Source organism: Camelus bactrianus, chromosome 2, assembly GCF_048773025.1.
Source record: "Camelus bactrianus isolate YW-2024 breed Bactrian camel chromosome 2, ASM4877302v1, whole genome shotgun sequence".
Lineage (NCBI taxonomy): Eukaryota > Metazoa > Chordata > Mammalia > Artiodactyla > Camelidae > Camelus > Camelus bactrianus.
Window position 1 is genome coordinate 31,810,877 of NC_133540.1, and position 13,515 is coordinate 31,824,391.

Below are 13,515 nucleotides of genomic sequence, written 5' to 3' on the forward strand. Positions count from 1 at the left end.
GTGAATGGTTTCCCCTGTCATTGTGCAACTAAGCCATCCTGCCCCCATCCAAGAGTATTCGTCTTAGTAGAACAATATTCTGCAGAATTATATTAAATTCTTTAAAATTTTTTAATTAAATTTTTTTATTGTACATTCAGTTACAATGTGTCGATTTCTCATGTACAGCACAATGTCCCAGTCATACATAAACATACATATACTCATTTTCATATTCTTTTTCATTAAAGGTTATTACAAGATATCGAATATAGTTCCCTGTGCTATACAGAAGAAACTTGTTCTTTTTTTAAATTTACTTTTGTATGTAGTGGCTAACATTTGCAAATCTCAAACTCCCAAGTTTATCCCTTCCCAACCCCTTTCCCCAGTAACTGTAGGATTGTTTACTGTATCTGTGAGTCTGTTTCTGTTTTGTGGATGAGTTCATAGTGTCCTTTAAATCTTATTACTGTAAAGTTTAAATTAATCAGAAATTTCTACTACAGGGATTTTGGAGACAGATTAATATAGACACTAAAATACAGATATTAATCTCATTTTGTGATTACTTTTTGCTTCTAAAATGACAATAAATCCACCTGATTCCATTTTTTTTTTTCTTAGCAAGAGAATAAAATCTGAGGCTTTGGCAGTATTATGCTTCTTGACTTATGGGTCCCATTACTACGACTTCTTTATACATCTCATAGGCAAATTTACTGAAAGTTTATCAATAGAGTTGGTGTTTAAAACAAAAGAACTGGCCCAAAATGGAATCACTTATGCTAAGTTCCGCATCACAAAACTGAGACTTAATTTAATTACAGCTTCAGCTCTCCCAGAATTGGAATCTTAAATCAGCCAATCAGGAATATCCTGATCAACACTGGTTAGGTAATCTGCCTGAGAGACCCTGCCATCCCCTAAAGGAAAGTAACTTTGCAATAACCAAGCTGCTTTTTTGCCTACTATTAGGTCCTTGTCCCTTCTCCCTTCTGCCTATAAAATTTTCCATTTTGTAGAGCCCCTTGGAGCTTCTTTTTATCTGATAGATTGGATGCTGCCTGATTCAAATTGCTATTTGATCAAATAAACTCTTAAATTTTTAAATACACCTCAGTTTATCCTTTAACATTGGGTACCCTACCTCTTCAGAATCCCTTTCCCCACATGGCTCTATGTCTAGAATCCTATGAGTGATTGCAACACAAAGAATAACAACAGTAATTATTAATTTAAAAGCTACAAGCAGCGCCTGTGGACAAAGCTGTTATTGAGATGACTGTGAAAATGCCTCATATGCTCTCCAACTTCTATGCTTGCTTTATATCAGTGGCAGTTTCAGATGGTTCGTGTTACTGCCTTTCCAACCATGTTGACATTTTTGTTTAGAAGCTTACCAAGACGGTATGATGCCTGCTCTTTTCAGCTAAGTTCATAGTATCTGTACTGCTAGAGCAAGCACTTCAGAAAGCGGTGGGAGATGTGTCCCAGCCTGCAACACAGCTTGCATCTGTGTTGCCTTTTCCTGGCATGTCAGCTGGTGTAAAGGTTGAGAGCTACTGAATCATCCAGTCCTGGAGATTTTATTGGTGTGCTGATTCTTGCTGTCTCCACCACACTGTTAAAGTCAGTTTCTTTTTAATTCCTTTTTTTTTTTTTTTTTTTTGGTGATTAGACTAGGAGAACTCAGAGAACATTTGTCCACTTTAAGTACATTCATTGCTTTCCCTGTATCACAGATGATAATGAAAAAAATTATAAAAGAAAGAGATTATAAATATCTACTATCTTTCTTTCAAGTTTATTTTAGGTTTAACTCAATGGTTTCTTAGGTCTAGAGCAATAGCTTTGTATATAGTTTGTGAATTCATAGCACAGCTCAAATTTGCATCCTCAAGTACTTGTATTGGTGAATATTTGAAACATTAATGCAATAAACAAAAATTACTTGAGTACCTAATATGTAGGTCCTTTTCTTTTAACAAGACTCACTATTTGCATGGACAGTTCCTACTGATGCATCTGTTTTGGCTTTTCCTGGCATATAAAGTGATGAAAAGTTGAGAACTACTGATATAAAAAGTATTGATGGAAATTGAGAGGTCAAACAGTACAGGGCTTGAACCCAGTGATTGTCTGATGAAGATGATTTATTTTCTTTTATTTTTTATTATTACTTGAAATGATTTGGGCAATGCCTTGTAAGAGCTGGGAGCTGCATGGAATTAAATGACCCTATTTCCTGTTTGTTCCCATCCATGCCCCCTTTCCTCCCTCCTTGCCCCAGTTTTGAGAGAGAAGAAAGTAAGAGCCCAATAAGGAGGGAGGCAGCAGACAATGTAGAAATAGAAAACTAGGCAAGGAGGCAAAGAGGCAGGTGGCAGAGGGCAGAGGATGGAGGACAACAGAATGCAGGAGAAAGGAGTAAAGTAAGACAGCAGATATGGGAATTTAACTGCTTATAATAACAACTCCCTTCCATGGAGAGGAAGTGAGCTAATATTTAATACATATCTATTTCTCTGTGCTACCAACTTTTCAAACTTATTTTAAAATCATAGTTACCTTTTGAAGTCGGTATTGTTGTCCCCATTGAATCTGGGAAAACCGAGGCTCAGAGAGGATGTGAGGTCTGTCCTTGGCCCTACGCGGGCACAATCAACATTTGCAAGGAGGACTTTTTACTTGAAAGCCTGTGCTTTCCACTACATTCATGCCAACCCCTTAGAGAATTAAAAGATGAAATTAAGGCTGTAACTGAATGTTTTGTTTATGAAATGTTTTCATAGCAGTCAAAATTATTTAAACAGTGGAGGAAGCATAATTAGCAATGTAGAAGTATTACCTTCTGATAAATAATAATGATGATAGCCTCCAGTTTCATTACATAAAGGCTACTGATACCACAAGGACCTCAGAATCTTATTTATACATCCCAGGGACCACTTGAAACATCCACACTCTTTAAGGCAGTATCTCCCTGGAAGATGCTGTGCTGGGTTCTTGGACCATTGATCTATGTAGTCCAGGATGATGGGGCATAATGTAGGGTCTCTGAACTCCTCACTTCCACTTTCCTCTCCTTGCCCTGCTAGTTACTTCTGGACAGACGCTGACTTATCTGCTTACTGCAGAGTAGGGATACTATCCCTTTCTCTAAGTGCCGTGATGTGGGAAACATTGGGAAACACTGCTTTTAAATATTAACACCACCAGACCTAACTTTCTCCAGTGAGATAAACATGAAATTCTGTAGGCTGTTGGTATATCTCAGATCTGGCAGAGACCCCAGGATGGGCTGAGAGTATGAAGGCAGGTTCCCAAGTAGCCCCGCTAGCTGCAAATTCAGGAAATATTGCACTTCATTTAAGCATGGCTGATGATGTGTAGCCCTGAGAAGGGTGCATGTGGAAATAATAGAAGCCCTGTGCTTCTCCCTCAATAAAACATTTTTGGGACTTCTTTCCTAACATTGAGGTGGGAGGAAACATAAGCAAAACGCATGTGGCTGGATGGAGCCTAATAACGCTATTATCTACCCTATTTTCTCTGAGTCCCTTCTTAAAGGCAATGCTCTTAAAATGTAATTTTTTCCCCTAAAACTCATGCTACCTCAAGATTGTCTCCAATGTCACCATATAACGATCCTCTGATGGACCATAAAACTTACCACCCATGTAGTGTTTTCCCCTAGAGATGTTCTGTGATCACTTGCTCTCAGGTGGCCAGGTTAAACCATTCAGTTTGGTGGGAAGCCATTGGGTCCATCAGCCCATGTCCACGGCCTTCGGAAGTTGTAACTCTCTAGGCACATATGGCTGCAGAGCTGCTCAGTGCTCTCCCCGTCATCTCACGACTGTCAGTCTCATGCACTGAGACCTGTAAAGGGGCCTCATTCCAGTGAAAGGACACCACCCTCCTTTCATGCACGTCCTCCTTCAAGACATGATTTGTCCCTTCTCCTTTCATGACCCATTGCTTCTCTGGTAAGAGATTATTGGGCAGGGTTGTTAGAATCTTCTGGCACAACATACCTGGTGAAATTGGGGCTTGGGGAAAAGCCGAGAAATGAGTAAGTTCAGGGTCTCACATTTACATATTCTCATGTGATGGCCAGCAGTGGTTCAGATCCTATTGATAACACTTTTGAGAGCAAAATTTCCTGTGTTTTTGTGTTCAGGGGCAATTGTTACCTGCTTAAGAAATTGTTGTGTATTTCAGGTTCTAGATTATGAACGTATTGTACCATAGTATTCCAAACCAAACCCAACCAAATCAACCAATATTCACAGATTGTTGTTATTACAGCCACGTTTGTTGGGAGAATCAACTGGTAGATGGAGTTTCAGAATCGCCAGTCACAAAAACCAAGAGGATGGCTTAATCGTGAGAAGACAGATCTATCAGCTGCCCTTACCCAGTATCTTTAGGACTGAATATTTACCTTTTAATTCTAAAGTGACAAATTCAAGGGCCTTCTGGACTGAAACAACACAGTTCACTGCTCTATATTTTTCTTTGATTAAATCTAGTAGGTTGACATCCCTACTTAAAAAAATGTGCAATTTTAGCATTAAATAAGCAATTAATTCTATTAAGGCTGGATTCTATCAAGCTATTGCTTCAGGTGCAATTGTCTAAAAAAGGGGTCTCTCCAAGGAGTGCAGAACAGCACAGCCTGGAGACACTCCTACCAGCCTGAAAGCGACAAGATCTTCCCTTGTATGGGGGTATATTCTGAACAACGTCTTACAGCACAGAGAATTAAGTGCTTACTTCCTTACAGAGGACTATTTTTAACTGTGATTTGTTTTTTGGCCTTTGTATCCTGTGTGTATATTTCTGATGTGGAGTGCTTTGGCTGTGTGTTTAAATTATTTGGTGCTTAAAGGAATGTCATAGAGAATGTGAGAGCATTTCTGGAATTCTTTGCCTGGCTCTGGCTATTTGCAAGAACGTATTCCTGCTTCCAGCTTGACTGTTCTGGTGGCTGACAGGTACTGACTTTCCCGAAGTTAATCGTCAGTATAACGAAGAGATGGGCAATTCGCCACTCTCTTTATTGTTAGAAAAAACCTGGGTATGTTGGCCTCAATTGATAATAAGAGATAATGTCTGCTCAGCATTACTTTCCAGTACACACAATTGGTCTAATCCTCATGACAAGTTTTGGATCTAAGTGCTAATATGATCATTTCACAGATGAGGAATCTGAGGCTTGGGGAATTACACAGTTGTCCTGGGTGACACAGCTAACAAGTGTTGAAGGATTCAGTGCTCCAGCCTCTCTGAGCTTGAGCTGGCAAATTTTCAAGCTTTATAAACATTTGGTATCATAGGGGATGCCACGTATAAACTTATCTTTTATTAATTCTTCTGAGAAGCTAGTGATTCTCCTTTCAGTGGCTTGTTTTCTTTTGTTCCTTTGCTGTCTGTGTGCCAGCACAGCGTATCTGACTGTGTTCTTGAGAATGACTTAGCTGCTCTCCTTACAGAAGTTCACCTGCGACTTTCCTCCCGGGGTGGCCCTCTCCCTCCTCTCCAGGCATCTTCCTCCATTCTTCCAGTTTCATTTCAGCTGCTGTTACTGAAGACAAGTTTGTGTCCCTGACATACCGTGAGGCCAAACTGAAACGTTGGAGTTTGGAGCAGAGACAGGTTTATTGCAGGGCCAAGCAAGGAGGACGGGGTGGCTCATGCCCAAGAAAACTCCTAACTCCCTGAAGGGTTTCAGCAAAGCATATTTAAAGGCCAGGTGAGGGAGGGGGGTTACAGAGTATGTGATCAGCTGGTGCACAATTCTCTGACTGGGTGATGTTGAGGTAACAGGGCAGTCAACACTATCAAACCCTGGGCACCAGAAAGTCTGGGGGCCACGGACTCTCGATTATCAAGTAGTTGTGGTTTTTGCATCTGTAAAAATAAGGAAATATACATGAGATACTATTATCTGAGTACTTCAGAGAGGAGGTACAGCCGAGGATATGGGATTGGGGGTGGTCCACCCGAGAAGGCCCCATAGGGTCCTATTTGGTCACACTGTTACCTTTTATGATGATCCTTTTCCTGAATTTCCAACATGTAATCAGTCTCTCTCCCTTCTGCACTCTGCTCTTAACTCCTTCAGAGTAGTTATCAAGTTATTGCATAATTGTTACTGTTACCGAGCTCAAACTTCTTCTGCTCGCTGTACCACAGGCCAATAAATTGGGAGATGAGGTGTTGGGGCAAGGAAAAATGACTTTATTTGGAAAGCCAACAGACCAAGAAGTTGGGGGAACTAATGACTGGAGAACCATCTTACCCAAGTCAGAATTCAGGCTCCTTTTATACTAAAAAGGGGAGGGGATGTGGTTGGTTGTTGCAAACTTCTTGGTGTGGAAATCCTTTGTTCTCACAGCTGTCCACATGGGTCAGGTCATGATATTCCTGTAAACCTCCAACACAATAAATGTCACTCTCTGTTCTGCAACTTTTTATCTCTATATGGATGGAAAAGTGTTATACCCTTAAAGGTCGGAGCCTGGAGAATGGGCTCTCCTGTATATTTCAGGCTCTAGGCAACATTCTTTTGTAAAAGGTGCAGAACCAGCATGACTCAGCACAGGAAATAGAGCACAGGGTTAGAGCTCAAGGAACAGATGTAATACAGAGTCAGATTTGTTCTTTCCTATTACGTTAGTGTTCACGTTTTCTTCCTCAATAGGCTCAAATCTACCTGAGGCAAAGATACTATATATTTATCTTATATCCTCAGCATGTAGCACTGTTGTGAGTACACTCAGAGACAGGGAAATGGTAGGGGGCCAGGAAGATGGGAGAAATGAGGGGAGTTACTGTCATTTAACGAGATCTGAATAATAATACCTCATTTTTATTATCCAGCAAAGTACTTGAGTTAATAGTCTGTATTCCTAAGACAGAAGAGCTAGTGTATAATTAATAGGATGCAAGTTTGGACGGGCCTGAAGCTTCCACAATTTGAGGACATCTTCCTTAGAATCTATTTACAGAATTAAAAACACAAGCATCTTTAAAAAGTAAATATTTATGACAAATAAAAAATCATGAGAAGCTGTAAGTGAACAAAATCTGGGAAATATGATATTACCATAAATCCAGAAAAAATAGCATAATGTTTTTATTAATATGCTGCCCTGCACACTTCCACATTACTGTTTCCCCCTATATTTTTTGACTACAATTTTTTTAATCACCTCTGCCTAAGAGAGTAATTTTGTAATATTTTTCATAGAGAAAATGCAATTCAGTCTTTTCTCTGGATGATTGAAATTTATTTTTTATTATGAACAATGCCAAAAAAATATGTTCAGCTTTATAACTTGTTCCTGGTAATGTCATGTCAATTGTTAAGATTGCTGTCAAATTTGGGAAGACCTCTATCAAGTTTCATTCATATCTGAACTATATAGTATGGAAGAATTTGAGTGAGCAAAGTAGGGGGTTAAAATATACACCTTTTAAAATTGAAAAAATACAATTGGACAAATTGATTCATATTATCTGACTTTGAGTAGGAATCCTCTTCGCTGAAACTCTTCCCTAGGTTGCCTTGAAAATGTCGCATGCAGTCTGGAGGGTCAGAAGAATGAGGAAGGTGACGCGGCCACTGTATTTCCCAACAGGGAGGTCTTGGTGGAATTACAAGCAGCCATTTCATCGTAGAACTGGAGAGTGAGAGTCTGGATTTCAAGGTAAAAAAGGAACGAGGTGTTGAGGGATAACGTGGAGACAATGGTATAGAATACACATTTGAGATGTTTAGAAAGTAAGAAAGTAAGATGGTAAGAGAAGGACCAGAAGGATTAACTAACAAACAGGAGGAAAAAGGCTGTTGGCATTTTTAAGAGAGAGTTGCTTGAAGTCAGATTTGGAAATTTGTCTCGCCAGCTCTATGTTGTTTCTGACGCATCACGCCAAGGCATGGTTTGTGGGAGAGTGTTAACCTGGTATCAGTCACCAACGTGAAGAAATGCCTCCTCTAATCACTCATTGCGTGTATGTCAATCATAAATTTAGATAAGTTAATGTTTTAAGTCATTCAGCTTGTACCATCTTTTAGGGGAATATTAATGATAACTTTTATTAATGTAACACTTCCTTTTTTGAGGTATTTTCACATCCATTATCTGATTGGAGGACCATACTTGTTAAATTATTTACAACTTATAAAGGAGAGGTGAGATCTTAAAGATCTTATCTTAAAGATGGCCAGGTGAAAATTCAGAAATTTTCAGTTATCAGAAAATTCAGTTATCAATTCTGGGAACTGAAAGAAGGAAGTGGCATTGAAGGTGCCTTTCCCCACTTGACAGGGTGGAGCTACAGGATCAAAGGGGATATTTATGGGGGAATTTTAAAATCGTTTCTGCTGCACTGTGCGATATGTTTCCTCTCCCACCTCTGTGTCCCCTTCAAAATGTTCAGAAAAGCAAGATTTATTATTCTGATATTTTAATTTATTTTCTCTTGCAGTTTTATTGAGATCTAATTGAGATTTAGCACTGCATAAGTTTAATGTGTACAGCATGACTTGACTTACAGACAACATGAAATGATGACCATTTAGGTTTAGTGAACATCCATTGTCTCATATAGGTACAAAAATTAAAGAAAAGAAAAAAAATCAATTTTCCTTGTGATGAAAATTCTTAGGATTTACTCTTTTAAGAACTTTCATACATAACATACAGCAGTGTTAAGTATGTTAATTATGTTGAACATTATATCCCTAGTACTTACTTATCTTATAAATTTGTACCTTTTGACCACCTTCATCAGCGTACAGAGATGGTTCCAATGTTTTTATAACAAAGGCTTCTTTAGGGGAATAATGATCACACTTTAGTGTGAATGAAAATCATTTGGGTAGTGAGTTCAAATGCAGATTTCATTCAGTAGAAGCCTCTTGGGGATGGGGAACTGGTTGCTGTGCTGAGCTCTGTATCCAGGTGGGCATGGGACGGGGGTTGGAACAGGAAGATAAAGACAGAGCTAGTGTCTGAACTTTAGGACATCTATTCTACTAGGAACCTGAGTTAGAAAAATTAAATGCCCTTTGGTCACTTATAGAAGTAGCTAATAGACGGTGGCCCTGGGACATGAACCTTAGTCTTCAGGACTTTGGTCCTACCCTGTCTCTATCACTGTACCCTGAAAGATGGCGTACCCATGTGGCTAAGAGTGTGGAGGTTTAGAGCTGGGTTTCCTGGTTCTGAAGCTTAGCTCTTCCACTGATTAGCTGTATTATCTTGGGCAAAATCGTTCATCTCTGCATGCCTCAGTTTCCCCGTTGGAAGATGGGTATAATTTGTCATAGGAGTAAATGAGTTGCTATTGGGAAAGGCTGTAGTAAGCGCCAGGCAATTAAGAAACCCCTCCCTCATGGCCTCATGCATTGTCCTGTGGCCTCCTTCCAGCTGCAGCCTTAACCATGGTGTACACACGCCCGCTGTCCCCCTCAGTGCTGACTTTGTGGGCTCCAGGAGAGGGTAGAGCTGCCCCATTACATGCACGCAGTAGCTCCCTTCAACGCAAAGCCAGCCACGTGAGGAAGAGGTATTGTGCCTCATTCTGTTGCACTGCCCCTGCTTACATCCATGGAGATGCCCAGGTTATAATGTTTTTAAATCTTCTCGTGGGAAACAATTGAAATTATTACTCAAGCACAAGAGATAGTTGGGTTTTATTTATTTGTTTGTTTTTTGTCCTTTGGGCCTTCTAATATTCCAGTCTAACTGGCCAAGAAATTTGTAGCAGATTTTGGAAATCTGTAATGATTCTCTTTCCTCTCTCTCTTTTTTCCCCCCAGTATTTTCAGAGGAAAAATTATTCTTAGTGGCCAAACATGGCCAGTCTTTTTTTTTTTTTTTTTTCCTGTCCTATTTGTTCAGGCAAAAGAGATACGCATTTAAAAACCAGAACGTTTCTCTCTAGTAGTGTCTCTCAGTTGCCTTGTTCTTTTTGGATGGTGTTTTCCTTTGATAGTCTGGGACGTCACATTAGACATGGGCGTTGCCAGCAGCTGTTAGCCAGAGGTGGAGCAAGAAGTCCTCCCCGCAGCTAGGTGTGTCTCCTGTCTTTTCCTCATGTCACAGAAGTAGCACTGATGAGAGTGTTTTCATAGACTTCTTCTGTGGGAAGCCATGACCACCCAGGCAAGCCATGGCTCACTCAGCTATAAAGGGCAGTGGGGCAAACTCGCTGATCCCCCTGCTGGAAGTGCAAATTAGTGCACTGGTTCTATAGATAAATATGGCAATATTTATGTATACATATTACAAATACCCGCAGAATATTCTAAATACAAAGTATATATTAAGAACCCTTAAAATGTGCAGTATCTGATTCAGAAGTTCCATTTCTAGGAATTTTTTATGTCAAAGGAAATACTTAGACAAATGTGCCAAGGTATGTAAACCAAGGCTGTTTATAAAAACATTGTAACAGTAAGAAAATTGTAAACAACTCAACTCTTCAAGAACAGTGGATTGACTAGTAACTTATGGTGCATTAACATATGGACTGTCAGGCAACTATTTAAAACCATGGTTTGCAAAATAATTATTCTATGTATTATATATGGAAGTGTATGTTGCTATGGGAAGAAGGACTACAGTATGATACATTAAAATTGTGTATATTTACTTCTGTATGAATTTTGATTTGCTTAGAAAAAGAAAATATAAACAAGAAGGTATGGCCAAAAATCATCTCAGATTGTGGGATTATGATTTTAATTTTATTTTAATTAAATCATTTTGTAAATTTTTCACGCTAGTAATATGTTACTTGCATAAGAAAAAATGATTATGTGGAACGGCTTGTGTCTGACACAGAGAGTTACAAACTGTTCTACCACATATCCCTATTTAGAAATGTTTATACATCTGAACATGTGTTAATAACATTTCATTATGTCAAGTGGAGAAGAGAGAAAGATGGCTTCTTTCAAAGCCAAAATCCCCTCACAGAACTGAAATCCCTTTAGGTCTGTTGTTTTGTTGACTTTGATAGAAATACAGCTCCATAAACTTAGACCTGTGTTGAGTTAGCTTGTGGATGCTGTGTTATCATACTCTCCAATCTCTGCTACAAAATCCAGAGGGGTTGACTATCTTCGATGCATTTAGAATACACATACAGAAGCCAAAAGAAATAAAAAAAATAAACTAAAACCCAATATATATATATACTTGATCTCTATTTTCCTTGGAAAATATTCTAAAGAAACATCATTAGTGCCCAAGATTCCATGGCATTGGGTTTGCTTCTTTGTGCTCTATGCCATTTAAATATTTGTACCTTCTTATCTGCAACTTTGTGGCCACATTGCAAGCAATCTTTTGGATGCCACGAATCTTTATTAAATACTTTCTCAGGTAGGGTTTTAATGTTGCTTCTATAATAAGGAAGAGCCTATGTCATCATGATAAGGTAGGCAACCGGATCTTAAGCCTGCGTCTGTAATTGATGGCTGTGTGGTCTGGCATGATGATGATGATGATGATGATGATGATGATGATGATGATGATGATGATGATGATGATGATGATGTGACAGAAGCAGGAGTCATACTAGTAGCAGCAGCAGTAGTAGTAACTACTTGGTAGTGGTAGTAGTAATAGTAGATATTAGTAGTAACTACTAGGCAGTTGTAGTCTTACTACTAACAATAAATCTAACAGTAATCCCATCTATAGATCCCTTACTGTAGGCAAGGAACTCGTCTAAATACTTTACATCCATTGTCTTATTTAATCCTGAAATCTCCCTGATAACTAGAGATTATTATCCCCATTTCACAGACGAGGGAATTGAGCTATAGAGAGATTGAGTAATCTGCACAAGTGACACAGTTAACAGGTGGCAGAGGTAGGGATTAAACCCAGGTTGTTTGTCTCTAACCCTATGTTCTTTCTGATTTACACACTGTCTTCCCAAGTCTTTCATAATATCTGGGCCTATGGTTTACCATTAATAAAATGAGGAGTTTAGGCTAACTAAAATAGTTGCTATGGTTTCCTGTAACTTTAACATTCTTGCAGTCTATATGCAATACAGTAGAGAATTGAGGCGATTAAATGGATAAAGCCAAGTTGCCTGGGTTTGTATCTTGGCTTTACAACTTGCTAGTCTTGTGGTCTTACCTAGTTACCTACTTTTCTGTGCTTCTGTTTCCTCATCTGGAAAATGAAACCTGCAATAACTGCTTCAGTTGTGAGGACTGAGAAAGATTATATATGGGCAACACCTGACACAGAGGAGGTGCTTTATACATGAATTCTGATATTTACATATTTTTCTCAAAATACACGAAAGAAAATCTAATTTCCTTTCCTTCTTGGTACAATTCTTTCACATCTTGAATCTTTGATTCAGCATAGCTCCAAACAATTTCAAATTCTAGGGTGGCCAATTCATTTAGTATGTCTGGACCTTTTCCAGTTTGAGCCCTGAAAGTCCCATCCCAGAAACCCCTCAGTCTTGGGAAACTGAGAGAGTTGGTTACTCTACTTTTTAACAACCTAGCATGACTCTCTGAGGTCCCAGCCTGTATGACTCATCTGTCTCTTTGTTCATCTTTACATTTCCAGTAGCCTTGTCTCACTCCCATCCTGGAGGAATACGGGAAAACTTGAGAAATCCACTCATGCATAAATGTGTTTCCTGCTACCCATCTTCATGTGTTTTGGGGGTCCTTAAGTCAAAGCACTGTAGAACATTTTAGCTGAAAGTTCCCTTAGAAAATGTCTTATGTTATTTTGAGGCATGGCTAGACATGACCCAGGTAACTGTAATAGCGTAATGAAGGAGAAAAACTCAACCTATGCATTAGAGTTATGGTGTTCTGGGGGCACAAAGCCAGGTGAAAAGAAAAGTTGGGCCAGATTATGATATCTGGAGCCTCTGGTGATAGGCAACAAGTAGTTGTCTCGATTTGGGGGAAGCAGCAAAAACACCAGGCGCTGATGATTCTGACAGGTGAGTGGCAGATAGCAAAGGAAAACACAGGGGCAGTGATTCTCTATTTCAGGAGGGCAGTCATCAGAGAGTCAGACTTAAGCCACAGAACAATTCAGGAACAGATTTCCAATCATGGGGCCACAGAACTGATCTTCTGAGGTGGGCTAGTTTTAGGCAGGTTGTAGGCAGGGAATCATGGAGGTATAAGACCAAAATCCCAATTATTTGAACTAAGACACAAGATGGAAACTGTATCGCCATTATGGTTGCCTGTAATGTATAGGCAACACCCACTGATCAGACGTGGGGCACTAAGTTGCAGTGAGAAAACCGAGAAGGGGGACTTGATGCTGAGTCCCAGAATCTCAGACTTTGTCCCCTCAGTTGTAATTCCTGCCTGCCGTTAGAATTGGCACCAAAGTAGTGGTTCTCATTCTTTCCTGTGATTAGGAATCAACCGGAGTATTTATAAAAGGTCAAGATTCTGAGGCTCCATTCCATTCTGCTCCATTTGCTTTGTGGTTGGTTTGAGGTCTCTGCATT

At 39.4% G+C, this 13,515-nt stretch overlaps 1 protein-coding gene across 1 annotated transcript in view; it reads left to right on the forward strand.

The window, feature by feature from the left end:
* Positions 1–13,515, forward strand: part of TTC29 (tetratricopeptide repeat domain 29) — a 723,881-nt gene that overhangs the window by 308,459 nt on the left and 401,907 nt on the right. The window contains exon 7 of the mRNA XM_074377718.1: positions 7,553–7,700. The gene's annotated coding sequence lies outside the window, so the exon portion shown is untranslated. The remainder of the gene's footprint in view (positions 1–7,552; positions 7,701–13,515) is intronic.